We start from the raw sequence: 20,212 nt of genomic DNA, 5'->3' as shown, positions 1-20,212 counted from the left end.
TATCTGTGCTCTACATTCAACTAACCCTTTGGCCAAATTCACACCCACATATTTTGGACATTCTTCTGGCCTAAAACTGCACCCAGAGCATCTGTTCTGTGCAAAGGATTAATGAAAATAAAAAAATGTGTGTGCAGGTCAGAAGCCAGACTAGTGACTGCACATCCCCCTTCTGGTGCTTGATCATCTCACAAAATATATGAGACAACTACCAGCCCCGTGGAGTTTATGCCTTACTTTAAATCTTAAAACTTCTGTAGATGGGAAGGTAGCAAGAAAAATAAAAATAAAAACAAATGTTAGAGAACTTTTTTTTTCTTTCTGTTTTAGTTCTTGGCCATGTGATAACCTCTTACGGCTTCTAATATTAAACTTTTAAAGAAAGTCTTTTTCTTAGGATGTTCTATTATAATCAAGAGTCTAAAAGAAATTTAGAGTTTTTTTTTTCCCCCACCCTAGTGGAAAGAACAAGAACAATATAATTTTAAATCTCAAAATTAAGGGAGAAAGAAATTTTATGTGCATTTTTCTTTAACCAGAACTCTTTTTTTCTCCTCTTTTCTCTGTGTTACCTCTAGGGAAAAAGAAAAATAAAAGAAAAAAAAACATAAAGGTAACCAATTCTAGAAAGTGGAACCTAACAGATATTTAAGGAAAATGTATTTTTAAAATACAGATGTTGGTACAAATATATCTAGTTTTTTTAAATCAATGCTATGCATAAAAAGGAAACTGAAGAGTGATGACTAGACATTATTCTCAAATAAAATCTCTCGTTATACTATCTATATATTAATCCTTAGCCAAATTTCCCTCTTGCATATAGAGTTAAATGGTTTAAAAAAATGACTAAATTAGCCTCACCTAGTTTTGTCTAAGGAGACGAGTTCAGAAATATACACAGAGAACTACTCTTTCATAAACAAAAGTGTAACATTTCTCTCTATCCCTCTGCCATATACCAAGGCCATTTGCCACCCAGGCAGGAAGAAGACAGCACCTTTAGACATCCTGCAGTAGAACCACATGAGTTATTTTGACCAAAACAATGAGAACTCTTTGTTCTGGTCACATGATATAGCCATTTCTCTAAATGTCCTGTTGACGACCTTGACTAGTTAGTTGTCCTTCACAGCACTCTGTGCTTGGAATAGCTACTATGATTGCCTCTGATTCTCCCTTCTAGTCTGTGCAGAGTTGAGTTTCCTCCCCACTGCCTCACCTCTACCCCATACTTAGGGAGGTAAGAATATAATCTAAGAACTGATCAATAAATGTGGTATGGGTGACAGTGAAACTACTGTGGAATTCTTGGTTCCTAATAGCCTGCCATTAAGAATAGAACCTTTTAAGAAAGAGATTTCAACTCTAATGTATCCCCACAGCATTGGCCAAAGACATAGTGAAAGTACTACTACAAAAAAGAGCAAGGGGTAAGCAAACGAGCAAATGCTAACCCCTAAGATACAGTTTTCAGTTCCTTATCCAGCAGAATTCGGGTGCGGCTTCAGTTTATTGTGATTCTAATCTCTTAAAAAAGGCAACGAGGATCTACACAAAATATTTTCCAATGTTTGTCTTTTCCTTCACAGTCAGACATTGGTTGTTTACAGTTTAAATGGTTTTCATCTTTTTAAATTGACACCTTTCAAAGGTTTATGAATCTGGATGGGAAGTAGAATTAACAGATCTAAATGTTTACTTATTTTCAGGTAGCAGAGCAGAAAAGACAGCTACTTTGCAGAAATGTATTATCCCAGAGCACCCCCTGATGGTGAAACACACTAAAGAATGTGCTTCCGTGGAAAAAGTCAAAAAATGTTTCAAATGTTCAGTATAAGGAGATAGATATTGCTTTACCACTCTTAAGACCTTTTCTCCATTCTTGATGAAAAATTAGAAATCACCTTTTCACTCAAAAGAATAGTCTCGGTGGTGGGGTGGGGGGAAGAGTGAGGTAGACGAGGGGGAAAAGGAAAAAAATTAAATAATTTCTTCAATTAAAAAAGAATAGTCTCAGTTCACTTTATAAGTAGACTTAAGTACTACTTCAAAAATTAATTTATTTTATGGTAGAAGAACATGGAACCCTACCATAGCAAACCTAAACTAACCCAGTTTTTATACTCCTGATAAACTTAATTTCCAGATGGATTTTTTCTACCACCAGCTGGACTTGAACTATTTAGTGAAGTGTCATCTTTCATTAAACCATTCACACCCACTAGCCTCTGAACTCCTCTTGGATGCCAGCTTCATAGTTTGCGTTCTGAGCACTGCAGTATGAGCTGTTATTCACTAAACAGGATCATTGATTGCTATTGTTAAGATCATGAATGGCCACAGCTGTAAACGTGGTTCTCTGGAGGGTTTTTGCTACAGCTGGAAAGACAAGAAATGAGATAATTCTGACCAAAGCAGGCAAATGTTTATAATAGTTTATCATGACAGGAAATTTACACATAACTCTATTTCCTGTTATTTTTTAACCCATTATTTAAGACTTTTCAAATGTTCTGTATATATTAAGAATAAATCTCTATGTTCTTGTATTAAACATTAGAAAAAGCCATTCAAATTTAAACCTATGACAGAACTTGGTTTAAGAGAACCTTTAAATGCTAATCTAGAAAATATTAGATATTGAGTTTCTCTAGTCCTTTGAGAAAATGTTCTCATTATTAAATCTACAATCTCCTTATCCTGAAAGCACAATATAAATCCCATCATTGCAGGGTTCTAAAAAAGGTTAGGACTAACTAAGGAAGCCTGAGCCCTCAAGTTAGATGATATTTACGTGTTCAACATGAGACCAAAGCCAGGGGGTGGGGACTTGAGAAACGGGCTCACATATACAAGACTAATACAAGGTTAGAGGGGGCAAAGACAGGAGGGATTATTAATAAACAAAAGGCCCAAACCAAATATTCAAACTTGCTGTTCCCCAGCATAAAAGTGAGTCAGCTGCTACCAGGGTTTGGATCCTTGTAAACAAGATGGTGGGGGGAGGGGAGGTAGGCAGAGTATCTCCCTAAAGCATCCAGGAGTGGGCATATGCCAAGAGATAAGTACAAGTAAAAGAGTCCCAAGGAGCAAGCCAGGTAACCAAGGTCGATGCACATTCAGTGGACAGGAAACATGACCTAGAGCCAGAAAAGTAGCCAGGGTGTGCCCTGGGCAACGACCGTGAATGAAGCGTGCCCTTTTTTTTTTTGGTTGTCGAGTAGGGTTGGATAAAAGGTACAGGGTGAGGGGCAGAGAGACAGACTGGGAGATTGAGAGACTGACTGTTTAGCCCCAAGTTGGAACTTTTAAAATGCTTATTTCCTTCTCTTCCTCTTACCAAAATGTCCCAGTACCCAAAACAGAACATAAAATGTGGAATACTTACTCCTTCACTTTGCCTACAAGTTCTTCATGACTTCAAATTATTCTCACTGTTAATTATTTAAAAGAGACTTTTTCCCCCTAATATTCGTCCAGTGAGTTGGTCTTGATCCACGGATCATAACCTTTGTCCTTCTTTAGAAAAATGTTAGTTCCGGGGATTCATGGTCTCTTGAAGCCTCTCTTTACCCAGTGATGAATCTTATTTCATCCAAATGTACCTTTTTCACCTCTCCAGCATTGGCATTGAAGCTGATTGTGCATCCAAAGGAACTTCAGGGTATTACATGGCTGAAGAGCTGACCTAATTTCAGCGTATAAGTCCCTCCATCAGCAAGCAATGCTTATTCCAGAATTTCCTGGAAACTACCAGGAAAGTCCACTAGAGGTCACTTTACTTCCACATACAATGGATGGGGAATTTCGGAGCTTCGTTTCCCCTAAAAAAAGTTATGAAATGACAGCGTGAGGTGTTGAAGTTCTAAGAAAATATGATAGCAAATTGGAAATTAACAATGTCTTTCCCATACCCAAGTGTACAGTGATTCCAGAATTTTAAATATATGAGGCTGAGAGTGCTTATGCAAATACGAAAAATTGAGAGGAACTCAGTTTATTCCTTCTCAAAAGCCACACTCACTACTTATTCCTTCATACTAGTTTAGAACCCATATGACTCCAGAAGGACACTAGATCAGGTGGGGTTCCTAATTTGGAAATGGTATATTCGTGGGTATCAGAAGGTCTGTGAACCTCTAAAATTGTGTGCATTTTTCTGAGGACAGAAAGAGTCTCAAGGGGGTTTAAGAGATGAAAGAGAGATATTCAGAACACTGGCAAAGAATCTTTTTTTTTTTTTTCACTCTTTCCTGACACCAAGGAAAATTCAAAGAGAAATTTGGACTTAGAAGCTCCAACTCTGATTATCTCAGCCAGAGACAGATCAAGGAATTGATGTTTGAGCTCTGTTCTTTAGAAAGAGCTTGAATGACAGAACTGAAAGGCTAGCAAAGCCTCAGCATTCACAACCAAACTAAAAGATACAGAATAAATGATAATTGTCAATAGTTAAGGCAGAATGCAGGCTGAAAACAAAAGTAAGATAAATGAGAATGGCTCACCAGGACTTGAAACCGCAGGATCTAAGGACAAATGGGGATCATTGACATAGAAAAAGGGGTGGAAACCCATAGTGTGATGCAGATTTGTTTGAAGCTGAGTGACCAGCTCCTAGAGATGTCCCCACAGGCCAGTTTACCCCTCCTCCACAGCCCTGTGTGAGCTCACAATACCTAGCCTTCAGATGGCAGTTGCCTTGTAGGGATTTAAATTGACCAAAATGGAAAGCTTGGGATGAGCTGGAGCCTGCCATCCCTGTGAAGCTTGAGAATTCAAAAAGTTCTGAAGTGTAAACAGGTGAGACTGAAAGAAAAGAGAATTCAGGGAACTGTAATTTATTTCTGTTCCTTTAGGGATTAAAGGTTTGGGCTTTGATGTGTATTTAAGCCATCTCTGGGGAGTTTGGAGTTTAGGATGTATTAGAAAGTAAAATTCTTTGTTTTTGACTGTTATTCCTGAACTTTCCCATCTATCAATTAAATCTGACTTATTAACAATATCTAGCAAAAATCCTGTCCATTTGAAAATGGCACTGCTTATCTTTGTACCTAACTACTCTACCTAATCCTTTGAGAAAATACCCACATTATTTCATTGTAGCACTAGACTCCATCAGAACTGGCTGGGCCAAGCAAAGAACTGAGTTTTATACTATGTCTTAAAGGCAAGCAAACTGAAAAACCTAGAATGGGATCATCTCAAACTAGAGTCATAGTCCACTTTTGGATCAGTTTGCTATTCATATAGTCCTAAATATACTAAAACAAGTTCTTTTTAAATCAAAGGATTAAACAGGCACCACTACCTGCAAGTACTTGGGAAAAAATATGCCAAATTTATGCTTTCAAGGCAATAACATCATTTAGACTACACAAACAAGTAGAAATAAAACTGAGAGACTGCAAGATTGAGTCCAGCTCCAAAATAAATTCTGTGACCACCTCAGTTCTCTTTCCTGTGTCCACAGTGTATTACAGTGAAAAGTGTAAGAATTTGAAGCCCAATCATTCATTCATTGGGTTTTTAATGCCAGTGCAGTCACTTTATAGTTAGGTGATTTTGAAGAGTTATTTAACCTCGGTTTCCTCATCTGTAAAACGGGAATAAGATACACCTTATGAAGAGTAGGGATGCATGTGTGTGTGAGTGTGTGTGTTTAAACTATCCCATCCTCCCTCTCAGATGAGAGAGTAAGACAAAATACAATGTACTATACAGAAAGCACTTTGAAAAAGTACTATATAAAGAACAGTAATTAACAAATCCATAATAATGACATAAAGCATATTGAGGGCTCACCTCTGCCATCATGCACAATAAAAATAGACTGAAACTTGTTTCAGATCTATTGCAATTGCTCTACAATCACTTGTAGGACCAATAAGAACCTACCAGGAGTAATTCCTACTCAACATCAGGAAAAGGTACTAAAGTGGTTCTCAAACAGTGGGCTGCTCCCTGAAATGGAGTTCCTTGTTACTAGTGGTAGGACGGTAGGAAAAGGGAAGAAGATGGGAAGAGAATGAGGAAGGGATTCAAGGATGTCCCGATCAACTACTGGCCTGTATTTATAAGACCTTTTCCAAACCTAAAAACTCTTCACTCTTCACCTATATTATTACATTTGCATCTTTCTTACACTGGTTGCACTAATGGAAGAAAAAAATGTCCACATTTCCTGCTTCTTTGCAATTATGCCTAAAAACACTCAGCCCCAGGAGCTAGAAACCTAGCTCCAGAAGACAATGGCTTAAAAAGCAAACGCTACGTAAAAAATAATTTTGTGGCATGATTCAGATTGATTGGTCAAAAACAAAACTGTGAATGTATATTTGAATTCAATCTCTAGTTATATTCTTAATGAAATACTTGCCTTTTTTCATAGAATTCTAAGAAAAGCAAAAACATTTCTTATCAGAGCATCTGAAGTCTTATTTATGTAAGTTTTTTTTTAAACTTAAAATAAACTAGAAGCCACTAAACAGATCTTGTGTGTGGCATACCTAAAATACAGCCAAGGCAGAGAGCCTCCAGTGTCTCAGTGAGTATATAGACCAGAGCACTATTCTATAGTGGAAATATGCATAGGAATGTCTAGAGTCAGACTTCCTGGATTCAAATCCTGGTGTTACTGCCTGTTAGCTACATGACCTAAAACAAGTAACTTGATCTTTGTACCCGAGTATGTTCATCTCTAAATGGGAATAACAGTGCATACTTCACAGGCTTAGTGTGAAGATAGAGGGACAAAATACTTATGAAACTGCTTGCACAGTCCTCAGGTATATAAGTGAGTACTTATGAAATAATAGCAATCATTAACACAATGGTTCCCTCTAGGTGGGTGATAGGTTTTAAATGCAGATCTTACTTACGATAAAATGCTTACTATAAAATGTAGAAATGACTACAAAGAATTTTTTAAAAAATTAATCATCCCTAATTAACCAATTAGAGAAGAGGTTATTTCACATTTGGTGTATTTCTTCCAAATATTTTTCCTTGGACACTTTTACCTAGTTGGGGATCATATGCACACAATTTGGTCAAATGAGGACTAGGGTTTAGACTGGACTGTGAGATTACATTCCCCTTCCTGCAGTGTCATAAGTGAGCTGTTCCCACAGATACCACCTTGAAAACCATAATTTCCTCTTCCTAGTCTTCATTATCCTTTTTTTTTTTTCTTTTCTTTTCAGGAGTTTACTATACTTAGGAAGGACACAGCCCTGTGATCCTGGCTTTTTAATGTGAATTTTCTCACTTTCAGATGTCTATCTCTTTCCTTAAGTGCCTCGGGAGGTACCCTCTCTCTATACAGTCTACAACTTCTCTTCCCCTTTCTCTCCAACACCTGAGCTCCAGAGCTCCGGTCTTAGTCTGGCTCCACGGCCTGATCCTAGAGAATTCCACCCATACATTGTTTTGAAGAGTAAAGTTTATAGATTGAGCTTCTTTCCACATCAATTTTCTTCAATGTTTTTTAACTATACAAGTTACATAAAGCTTCATAGATATAATTACTTACATGTCCTCATATTAAACATAGAACAAATATAACTTTAATCTGGATAGTCAAGAAATTGATTGTTCCCTTCTTTATAGCAAGGCACAGTGGTTGTCAGAGATAGGGATCATCAACTGCTACCATCTATACTAGCCATCTATTCTAGTATGTTTAACTCTGTAGTTCATTCTTCCAATGCTATAGCTATTATATTTTCAGCAATAAAATATGTTGCCATAATAATAAGGTACTATCACCACATCAACAAATCACCTACCATTATCATGTGCTTAAGTAACTGGTTATGTCTTTTACTTTTACATATATTACCTTATTCAATCCCCAAAACAACTCTGTGAGATCACCTATTTTGCAGGTAAAGAGAAGAGGATTTGAATCAAGGTTTATTTTGATTCCAAAACCATTGAAATTTTATTCTAATTCATATCCTAAAAACTTTCTATGGGCCATATCTAGTTCCAGAGTTTTGGCACAATAACATTTCATTAATAATCTAACATAATCTTTTAGATTCATGCCAGAATATTAGAGCTCAGAGAGAAAGGTATAAAAGTAACTGTGTCTGAGAAGAGTGTAGTCTCAGGAGAAAAACATGAAGTGGGGGAGATACAGAGAAGATGTCTATCCAACCGGGCAAACTGGCTAAATCAGTCCTGGAGGTAGCTATCCCAGCCAGCACAAGCACAGCCTCACAAAAACAGGTTGGTAATAAAACACCTCAGGTAACCAAACTCCTTGGAGAAAGTGCAAGACAGTCCAGCGTGCCATTGGATACTACTACTCTTTGGCTGACAGAATTATAGGGAGGTTCTTAGGCTGAATCTTTTTATATGACAACTACTCCTATTACTTGGTGAAACATTTTCCAGCCTAACCCCTATCATCTGCAGTAACAATGTGTTTGGTTTTTTTTCCTGAGGGCTAAAAAGAAAGTAAAAGCTCAATTTATCAAAATGCTCTGGGAAAAGACACCTTTTAATACCTTTTCCTGTCCTTCTATGACGGCTCCTTTACATGGCCGATGGAAGTAAGAGTAGCAAATGACTAGGTGGAACAAGCTGCTGCTGTGCTGCTATTTTCAAACCTCTCAAAATAAACAAACAAACAAAAAAAAACAAACAAAAAAATTTAATATCTGCCATCCTATCTACAATGTCCATCTCTGGTTCTTCCCACCTCTGTTATCTGGCTTCTCTAAAGCATCTGGCTGGTCTTGGGCCTAAATAAAAACAACTTCTGTGTGACTTTCCTGACTGATAATGGCTCAGAGAGCAAGCCAGGCTGAAGAGCACAGCACAGACAGCATGCATACAGTATTCACAATGCGTGCATACATGTACACACAGATGTCCTGCAGGACACCCATACGCAAAGGATAAGCAGGAACAGCTCTGAAATTAAAGAAGAGTTATGCTAGAGCATAAGCAAAAAGCTGTATTTAGATTTGAAAGAAGAAACGATTTGATGCTTGATAGTCAAATGAACTTATGGAAGAAAATTTAACCTCAAGAGGCTGACTGAATGGAGGTGTCATTCTCATAGGACCAGTTATCTCTCTTTAGTCAATGAATACATATAGCAAAAGTTCAAAAAGGTTGCAAGGCTGACTGATAAGATAACAATACTAATAACTACCAGTAGTAACATCTTAATTTGAGTGTTGTTTTATGTCACATCCATTCTTTCATTAGATTCTTACCACAGTTCACAGGAAGTTAAAGATCAGACATAATTTTTGTTGTTTACATTCGATTCCTTCCTTCCTTCCTTCCTTCCTTCCTTCCTTCCTTCCTTCCTTCCTTCCTTCCATCCATCCATCCATCCATCCATCAACAAAATAGAGTGCCTAACATGTGCCAAGTACTGTTTAACATACTGAAAACTCAGCAGTGAACAAGACAGGTAAAAGTTGCTCTTCTTATATGGCTTACATTCTAGTAAGAGAGAGACGATATGTGACGCTGATAATAAAGAACATAATATTAGAATATGCAGTAATTTAGAAAGTATGAAATACTACAGAAAAATAAATAAATAAAGTAATAAAACATGCTAGGGAAGGGTTGCAGTATTGAATGGCATTGTCAAAACAGGTCTAATTGAGAAGGTCTCATTGGAAAGAGTATATCTGCGAGAAGAGTGATCCAATCAGGGGAATAGTATGTGAGCATAGATGAAATCACTAAGAGAATGAGAAAGAGGTAAGGATCGAGAAATGAGCCCTGATGCTCTCCAATGTAAAAGGTGGGGAAAAGAAAAGTATTCAGCAAAGAAGCCTGAGAAAAAACAACTAGTGAGGGAGGAGGAAAACCAGGAGAGTGTGGTATTATTGGGAGGCAAAGAGAAGTAAGTATTTCCAGTAAGAGAAAGCGACTAATTCTGTCGATGCCCCTAATGATGAACACTAGGAATTGACTACTTTAGTTAACAGTGTGGAAATTGCTGTTAGGAGGAAGCTCAACAAGAGCTGCTTCAATGAAATGATGGAGATGAAAGTCTGACTAGAGTATGTTTAAAAGATAATGGGAACAGGAAAACTAAAGAGAGCAAATATAGAACATTTTCAAGGGCATTTGCCATTAAGAATAGAGGAATGGGAGAGTGGTTGCAGGAGGCATTGGTGTCACCCATTATCACATGTTTGGCAAACATTCATCAACCTCTGCCTAATTACATTATTTCAGAGCACATCTGATTTCATAGGCAATTCATATTAACATATTGATCATTTATCCAATGTGTATCAGGCAGCAGGCTGGTGGAGTTAGGAGAAGGAAGAAAATAAAGGTGAATAACATAGTTCTTTCTCTAAGGAAACTTATAATCCAATGAAGCTTAAACAAATAACTGTGAGAAGACAAAATGAAATTAGTGTGCGACTGGACAACTCTAACGATGAAAGTATTTCCTTAATTGAGACACACTCTACCTATAGGCAACTTCCTCCAATTTGTTTCTAAGTCTATCCTCTCCAGAAATAGTGACTAGATCTATTCTTTAGTGAATGTAGATGAGTCACCAGTCCTTTCCCACTAGTAGAAATCTATTCCAACTGTGATCCTGGAATAAATAATAGGTCACAAATTCATAAGCATATATAAGGTTAAAGTAATAAAACCTTGTCTTTATTCTCAACCCTATCTTCTGTAGTATAAAAAACAATTCCTACTTATGGTATTAAACTCAATAGTGGGACTATTGTAGGGTTTCGCAATATACAGTTTACATTCCAAAAAATACTTAAACTTCTTCAATTCTCTTGACATGTATCTTGAATATTTCAGAAGAAAAATGTTGTCTAAATATAAAAATAAGAGTTCTATTCCACAGCAAAATATGTGTGTGTGTTTATTAGATACTTCTTCGGGTTATCATACCTTGCCAAATCTTTTCGTTAAAACAGATATTAGCACCACTTAGAAGTCCCACAGACTTACAGAGAACAGAATTTGTGGTTCAAGTATCTTTTTCTATTTAATAAATGGAGCATTTGCATGAAAACGAAGCATTCTTTTCTACCTAAGGTGTTCTTTTCAGCACCAAAATCTCCAATGTATTGAATCTGCAGCAACTGTGATGACAACTAATGAGTTAATACTTTGATGAAGAAAAAAGGATTGAGAGCTGGCAAATATAAGAAAGCAGAAGATTTATTCCTGGGCCTTGAATTTCCATGTGCACTCCTTTTAGCAACTCCTCAGTTTTTAAGATCCTTTGCAAATGTTAACTCCTTGTCAAGTCCTCCCCTCTTCATCCCCACCTCACACTCTGTCCTGCTGTATTCCTATAGCGCTTGTTAAATCCCTCTAATTGTGATACTATCTGTGCTCCAAATCTTTGAGTTTCTTGAGAAGAGGGGGTTACTATATCTTATCTTTGTGTTTCCAGTATACCACATAGTGCCTGGAACATGGAAGGTATTCAATAAATTTTGATGGAATGAAATGAATGACTGATAAATAAATCAGTAAATTAATGAAATAGGAAAGCAAAAATAGAACTAAGAGTTAGGAATAAACAGAGCAATGAGTTTTCAATAACAGAGAGGTTCCCTTATTTAGTCATATCCCTTCATTTTACAGAGAAGGAAACCGAAGCTTATATTAACTATATATGTATATATAGTTAAACTAGTTATTGTTAGAAGGAGGGGTATAGAGCAACAGGTCTTTTAGCTTCAACCAAGCCACTGAATTTTTTTCATTAGTAATACTGACAACACTGTATTGTCAGTCTTCACCATCACACCTAGCTCTTTGAAGGAAGTAATGATGTCTTAATCTATCTCTAATCTACCCTTTAATTATAATGATGGAGATATTGAATACAGCCCATGGTGCCATAGAAATAAGTTGTTCATTCTCCAAGTTCATATTTTACACATAAGTGAATAAATTATGGTGGAAGAGCTTCTATAAATTATGATAGAATAGCTTTTCAGTTGATTTGGACACCTTGGAATTTATGTTAAATTAGCTTGGCAAGGCTACTACCTAACAGGAGATGAGCTCTAGGTAAAATTCTCTAAACCAATTTTTCTCATACTTATATAAATTCTGCTTGGAGATTCCAAACACTATTCTGTCTGATTTAAGCAGTCGGGTCTAAATAAATTTGAGGGAGGAAAGGTTTTAATAACTATTTCTCAAAAGAAATCACTTCCAAGGTATCTGTAAGATACATTGTAAAGAAGAATGGTATCTATAAGGAACACACATTGTATTAGATCAACGGCTGGTAATAGAAAGACTTGTTTTCTAATCCCAGGTCTGATGATTGCTGTGTGGCTTCAGATAAGTCACTTAATACCTTAATTTCCTCGGCTATATAACACTAAGTATGAAGAAAGAATGTATATGAAAATCCTTTGAGAGGTGTAAATTGTTCTGCAATTAAAGGCTTTAATACTAATGCATAATTCCCCCTTTTATCATCCTATTTATATTGAAATGATGACCTTAATATATCTTTGAGATAACTCATAATTCTCTCTACCCTTCATCAGATTTGTTAATCAAATGATTGGAAGGATTTTGGTAGATAGGTAAAAAGATTCAGTGACAAAATCTGCTAAAGGAATAAAGCCAAATGCCTCTGAAAAAGGTAAGGGTATGTTAAATGAGAAAATCAAGGACTATACATTTAATGTGTTTGTAAGACAGATACTGTGTCTTTATTATTTTTTAGACCTGTCAGTTAAAAAACAAAAGTAGTAGTGTAATATACTCAAGAGGTTTAATCTTACATTAATCAAAGCTGACAACCATGAAAACCATTTATTGTTGTATTTGAACCACTAATTTCAGATGAAATCTAAAACACTCAAGTCCCAATTGTTAACACTGACATGCCAACAAAAACCTTAAGAAAACCTTTTGTAGCTAGATTATACTGTTGTTATGCATTTACTTGAGAAAACAAAATATGTAAGTAACGAATAATGTAAGTAACTAAAATCCTAGTCGATCACTACCAGGGCTTCAGTAAAATCTACTCAGTCAAAAGTTGAACAAATTATACTACATAACTTAATTTAAAATCTACGTTGTTATCCATCGAATTCCAATAACTACACTTTTCAATTTACTGTATGTGGTTGGAGCATTGCCAAGCCTAACTGAATCCAAAGTTGCATGCTCATTCCTACAAGAATCAGTTAACTTGAAAAGGAGAAAAAAATCAGTGACTGATCACAACTCACTATCTCCCCACCTTATCTGATCTCAGTAAAACTGAGTTGAAAGGGTACTAGATAAAAATTGTGGATGGACGGCCTGGGCAAAAAACTACTTAAAGTGCTATTTCATAAATGAAGTCTAGTACTCCCCCAAACTACAGAGAAATGCAATAAAACAAATATGCTTTGCTCCATCTAAATAATAGGCAACAGAGCATGCTGTGATCCAGTTGGGAAAAGGCTTTCTTTTCCATTGCTAAATCTAACATTTCCCAGGGCAGATCTTGCTCTGATGTCAGAATTTAAGCAAGTTGATTAAATTCTGAACATGTTTTCTCTTCAACTGTAAAATGAGGATAATAATACCGACCTCCTTAGGATAGTTGTGATAAAGAGTAAAGAGTGAATTCAAGCTAACTACTAAGTAAAAGCAGCAACAATAGTAGCAGGAACAGCAGTAGTCATAGTTCTCATTCTGTCCTGACGCACAGGGGATCATGTATAGATAGGTCTTAGAATACCAACTAAGAGAGTGTTTTAAGAAAGTGTGATCAACTTTAGCAAATGGTGAAGGAAGATCAAAGACTAGAATTTGACAAGAAAAGAATAGTTGGTTACCTTGTTTCAAGAGACTATTTTCAAAGAAGTAAGGCAGAGAAGCCTGACTGTAGATGGTTATGGAAAAAAACAAATGCATATAGAGATAGTAGGTACAAATCAAGGGTTTTCTACATTTTATATTCACTAATCATTATCATAGAGTCATGATGATTTTTTAAAAATTGGAGAACTTATGTTTCTAAGCTTTTGGATTGAGAAAAACACTACTGACACTGTCTTATTGCCATTGTTCTAATGCACACACATTAAAGATGGTCCATTAGCAGCTGACAATATATAAAACTATTGAGGATATACAATTCTATTATGATTTCAACAGAGTACATTGACGATAAATTAAAAATTAGTAAGTAAAGTGGGCAGGGAGAAGCAAGCCACATCTTGAAGCATGGAGACTGAAGAATCAATTTCCAGTGGTTGTGATGAAACATAGTTTCATGCCGACTAGACTATTTATGCCATTGAGATCTGATCCAAAGCTTCTCATTGATGATGTAAGAGAGAAGAGAAATAAAGTGGTTGAGACAGTAAATAGGTAAAGCAATTTCTTTCAGGATGTAGAATACTGCATGTTTGAAAGCAGAGGGTAAGAGGCCAGTGAAAAGGAAAATAACAAAGAGATGGAAGAAGAGGAAAACTTAGCAATAAAGTACCCCACATATTAGGACAGGATAAGATTCAATATAATAGCACCTAACATTTATTGAAAACTATTATCATTTAAACATTTTATTAGATCTCTGTCTTACACATAGCTGTAACTAGTACTGCAATTCACATCTGATTATTTCCTTGTGTCCAATATAAATTGTAAATTAAGTAGAAATGTCATTTATCCACCTTTTGGACTTAAATTTGACCTTGAATTAGTGTAGCTCTTCAAAGCTTACAAAAGCTTTCACATAATACTCAAAACAACGTGAATCTGCAGCATCAATTTTGTAATTCTCAATTTTTAGATAAATTGAGAGGCTTGAAGGTTAAAAAAAACTGTAAAAGAGGTCCTTTTTGTTTTACTCAAGCACAGAGTTGATTCGAAGAGTTATTCTTCCCAGAGAATTCTTAGACTTTGGGTAGATATTTAAAGCTTTAGATTTCCTGACTAGCACTACTATTCAATAAAATGTTTTGCATGCATTCAGATTCCCTTTCTATTTCTCCAAAGACCCAGTGAGTGCCTAATGTTGCTCATAACCCAAATCTAACATCCTATTTCCCATTATCTTCAGAAAACTGTTAGCTTATCTAATTTATTACTTTGCACTACGATAGAACTAGTAAGAGCTTAAAAAATTACCCCCTCAGATTTGCATTTTAACCTGGGGTCTTAAATTGTTTAATAATATGGGCATTTCTGACCCTTTTAACTGAGCCAAGGAAGTTTGGCCTTTCCTGGCGTCCCATTACACTAATATAGCAAATCCGTTCTGTTAAAGCCTAGAAAGTATTTTTGTAGGGATAACCCTAGTCTTTATTATATGAAGAGCAGTATTAAACAAACAATAAGGAGAAATTACTCATAATGAGACTAGTCAAAATTATAATTCTTTTGCACAATTTAATTTTGTGACTGGCTAATGTTAAAACCAGATTTTGCCTTAATTCAATAAAATGTTATGGGCATAAGGAAATGTTATATGTTTAAGTCATCCTTAATACACTACTGATTTCAAGAAAAAAAAGATAATTTCATAAGTTTTCAATGGTTAATTTGTACAAATTTCCTTCTGTAATCATTTCTGAGGCATTTTAGACTTTTCATGCAAATAGACAAAAGAAAGAAAACTTCTATACTTGCTAAAAGGACCTTACATGTCACCCTCTTTTCCTACTAATTGGCTCATTATTACTTTTATAAAGATCAGGAGTCATAAATACCTAGTATTAAAAAATTAAGAAATCTGTATCAAGCATCTGGTTCTGCTTAGTTCTGTAAACACTAGTTTAAGGACCAAAGATAAAATGCAATATATGGAAGCTATCTACTATACATACAATCTCCTTGCCCCTGAAGAGTCTCCAGTCAAAATGTGGTGTTCCAGGACTTCACTAATCTCTGGCTAGCTGAAGAAAGAGAGGCTTACAGACACTACTTACAGATGGCTGAACCAATGATTGTTACGGAGAGCGCCTTTGACTTGAAAGGAAGAAATCTTAAGTTGGCAGAGAAAAGCAGAACGATCATTCCAGCTCTTGCACATGAAGAACTGGTAGCTCTTTATTGCATGCACAGATACTTAATCTACAGTATGTGGTTTTCTTTATATGATTCAGTATCTTACTGCATTGATTACTGCTTTCTAGTCAACTTTCCTATTTTTTTTTACAACCTAGGAGCAACACTGCAGGATTTCAATTTGCAAATAGTTTGAGAAGATGTAATAACTATACAAACAACGATGGTTAACCACCTATGGGTTTAAAAACATGTATAGAGTATAAAATAAAACTTAGGTAACTCAATAATCCTCCCCCATGAAAGATTACTAGTATCTTTTTGGCATGGTTAACTAAAGCTTTAAAAGTTAAAATTTCCATGTCTTAATGTGTTTCCTTTCCTCTCTGCTTTTTCAGATCCTCCCCCATACACCCCTGTGAGAAAAGGAGACAAAAAACTTTATTCTGCATGTTTCTCAGAGTACTAAAATTAATTATTCTAATTAACCATTACTTTAGTACAGAAGTAAAACTCGATTTAAAGGATTATAAATATGAACAAAACTCAGTTCTTGACCTCAAGGAGCTTTATAGGGTGGTAATGATCTTAAGAGAAATAATAATGATAAATTTTCTCTTTACTCTTTATGAAGGGTTTACACATGCAAAACTTCACTTATCTTTAAAACATCCTTGTAAGGAAGACAAGACAGGTGCTATTTTCCTAACTTTACGGAGGAGATAGAGATAAAATATGTAACATATTTAAAGAACTAAAATTGACAAAATAAACTGTCATATACTGTGATTATAACTAGATACACATACATGTATATACACACACTTAACAGCTTATCCTTGGAAAGGCATCTTAGCTTAATATCTAATTAATCTACCACAATGCTTAAAATTTCATTTTAGAAATTTCATACTCTATTGTCTACAGGAAGTCCCATTAGAACAAGATCTTAGAAATGCAAAAAACATTACTAAACACTAATAATTTACAAGTGAATCAATTTATTACATGATAATGGGGATCCTTAGAAAATGAAAGGTTGGGGTAAGAGTCTATAACAAAATAGGAAAAGTTTTAATGGAAGGAAAAAGAAAGGCCTTGATAGACTGAGGGTAAGCCTTGGGCAGAAGCAGGTGAGGATCCTTGAAAAACTGAGTAGGGTGGTGGTGGAGAGGATGTTAGAAGTAGAGACAAATTAGCTAGTTTCACAATTTTGCTTTTGTTAATGCCAAAACCCTAGGTTGTTTCCAGTAAGCCTACATTGAAAATTCACCTCCAATGTGTAAGTTTTCCTCACAGACCTCCAAATAAATACTTAACAGTCCTTCAAAATTAAATCAGCTTTGGTTTACTACTTCTTCACTTGAATTTACCTCTGCTACTTGTCACCACCTTCATTCTTTCTTAGAATTAAAAAAATGCTAATTCTAATAATTTCTTTCTGCTTTCCTCTCTATTTACTAAGACGATATGCCTTTTGCTATTCTATTTTCAATACTGTTCTCTCAACTCCTTTCTTACATATTTGCCACAAATTTGTTCTTTGGGTCACTCATTAAAATAAAAAATTCAACTGTATTGTGTTGCTACACATTAATCAAACTTTAGGTCTGAGCTCTTTAGTATTTTCTTTACTTGCTTTCTCTATTCAATCCTTCATCTCCTAATATTTAAATGAAAGCTATGGACATTTCAGTGTTTAGCATGGTGTCAAGGACAGAAGTGCTCAAACTCTATTTGTCAAATGTATTTTTAACAACTTCAACGTTATTAGATAGGAACATTCAGTCTATTTTTGGAAGTAGTTTCATCAAAGTTAACAAGTTCATAAATTCATCATTTGTCTACAATTAGGATTCCCAAGATACTTCTCAGATTCATGAAAGACTGGACTAGAAAATTCTAAAAATCAATGCAAAGCATAAAAAGCAGCTCTAAGGTTTACACAATTTGCAGTGTTTTGTCTTCGATTCATTCACACACTCTTCTCGGGATACAAGAAGCAAACCCAGTTTGCGGCATTCCTACTTCAAAAGTTAGATATGGCCTTGGAATTGAAGTATTGGAGTCATTAAAATTTTATCTTGTGTAGGAAACTGCTTACCTTGGACAAAGGGCAAATTGCTATTTCTCCCAATATGGGGACTGGAAACAAGAGAAAACCCTATACATCATTTTTACAACCCTATGTTACGGTAAGGAACTTTTAATTTTGTTAATACATTATCATTTTAAGAGTACTTTTGGCCCTCACTGTACTAAGTGCTGCAAAGAGGTATACAAATGGAGAAAGTGCACAGTCCTTGCCCCCAAAGAGGTTACAATGCAAAGAGGGAGTACCAGGGGCGGAACTCAGAACAAAAGCTGTGACTGCATAATAATGTACTAGTGGCAGTGGAGGTGGGGGATGGGCAATCTGGAAGCCCAGTTGTTACTAGTAGAGCAGTTTCCAGGAGGTGAGAGCTTAAGCCAGCTCTGAAAGAGGTTAATTGTAAGGATTTGCAGGAGTGAAAGTTGGGAGAGCCTTCTACTTAGGAGATAAACATCTGCCCTGATTTAAAGGTGAGAAGTGCCTTGATTTAAAGATGGGAGACCATAAGGAGACTGACTTCCTAGCAGTCAAAATGCTGACTTGGTGAAAGACTGATTTTGAGGATGTATTAGGTAAGTTGGGAGAAGTCACTTGATGAAGTCACTTGATGAAGTCACTTGATGAAGGTGGGAAGGGAAGATTTTTTTTTTGATGTAGTAAAAAGTTTAGATTTGATGAGGTGGGTAAAAATAAAACAGGAAAATTACATGGTAGGAATGATTTTATGACAGCTATGTAAAAATGAGATTACAATAGAGAGGTCTTGGAGCTCAGGAAACAAGCTAGACATGCCATAATTTAGGTCTAAGTTGTTAAGGCCTGGAATAAAATCATAACAGGAAATTTTCAAAGTCGAATTGTAATAATAAAGTTATACCAAAAACTATCTTATTACTCCTCTTAAAAATACAATTAACAATAATCTCCAGAAATTTTCTTATCTACAGTTCCCCTCTTCCCACCCAACCCCTCTCCCTAGCTTACATCTTTGCATTCAAAACATTTTATTGAGGACACCCTATTCATTACCTTCCACCTATGCTTTACTCAGCTTGTCTTCGTCTTCTTCCCATTTCACCTCCTCCTCTTCATTTATTCAAATCATTTTAGTCCTTAAAAGACCCAGCCTACGTGACACCTTTTCCTTGAAGTCATTTATGACCTCAGGGAATACACCTTTCTCTGAACATCAGTGTTATTCACTTTGACTACATGCAACTTATTTTCTGATTAGAATTTTTGACTATTGATGGTCTTCATTCCATTTAATTCTTTAGTTTTTAAAAATTATGATTGTAGAAAATAAAAATCACTTGTAATCTCACCATTAAAATATTGATGTATTCCTTCGAGTGTTGTTCAAAGTGAATAATTTATACATATGTATTTTAAAATATAGTACATACATTTTTGCATCCTATCACTTTTTACTTTTACAGTTATTTTAGAGGCTCCTGAAATCCCAGCAGCTCTACTCAGAATCTTGTTAAGACCACTGCTACTACTGCTAGTTCTCTTTAACTCAGCTGCTACTCCTTATATCCTCTGATTATTCAAGGCTTCTGCTGCTTTGTGGCTCTTTGCTGCCTGGTGTCCACTGCTTGCCTACTTAATGTGCCTTTAAGTCATCATTCAATCCACCTCAACCCTCTTTCACTTTGCGCAGTGTTTCGGTAGAACTTTAACAAGCTTCTTACAGATTGATTGCCTTTGGTTAGATGTCCATCCCAGTCCAATAAACTGTTGCAAAGAGAGAGAGGGGGTCATGTACCATAAGATTAATTTATGAAGAAGAAACTTCTCAGAGGAATGGGAATGGCAGACAAAGTTGGCTTGACCTATACTCCTTCACTTAATATTTTTTGAAAATAAGATTTTTGATGACTGTATAAGACTGTCCTATGAATGTACCAGATGTACTTAACCATTCCCATAGTGCTGAACTATTAGGGTGTGGTTTTCACAGTTCACATTGACATGAACAGCCTTCTAAGTTGCCTGAGTCTCAAGTGAACACTCTTTGCATTTCTAAAATAGAATTACTAGATCAGGTGGCAGAGTCTTGTCAAATGACCTTTCAGAAGGGTTTCATGACATTAAAGAGCAAGATTT

The 20,212-nt window shown here is 35.8% G+C and overlaps 1 protein-coding gene across 2 annotated transcripts in view; it reads left to right on the top strand.

Moving 5' to 3' along the window:
• The window catches only part of USP44 (ubiquitin specific peptidase 44), a 91,156-nt gene that overhangs the window by 47,194 nt on the left and 23,750 nt on the right, over positions 1-20,212 (top strand). The window contains exon 1 of one of the 2 annotated variants that reach the window (XM_023533978.1): positions 18,106-18,203. The exons of the other annotated variant lie outside the window; for it this stretch is intronic. The gene's annotated coding sequence lies outside the window, so the exon portion shown is untranslated. Of the gene's footprint in view, positions 1-18,105; positions 18,204-20,212 lie in introns of those variants that run through there. 2 annotated transcript variants of the gene reach the window in all.

The sequence above is a fragment of the Pteropus vampyrus genome, unplaced genomic scaffold, assembly GCF_000151845.1.
Source record: "Pteropus vampyrus isolate Shadow unplaced genomic scaffold, Pvam_2.0 Scaffold116, whole genome shotgun sequence".
NCBI lineage: Eukaryota > Metazoa > Chordata > Mammalia > Chiroptera > Pteropodidae > Pteropus > Pteropus vampyrus.
The sequence above is the reverse complement of the archived record's forward strand: the minus strand, read 5'-3'. Positions and strand labels throughout refer to the sequence as shown.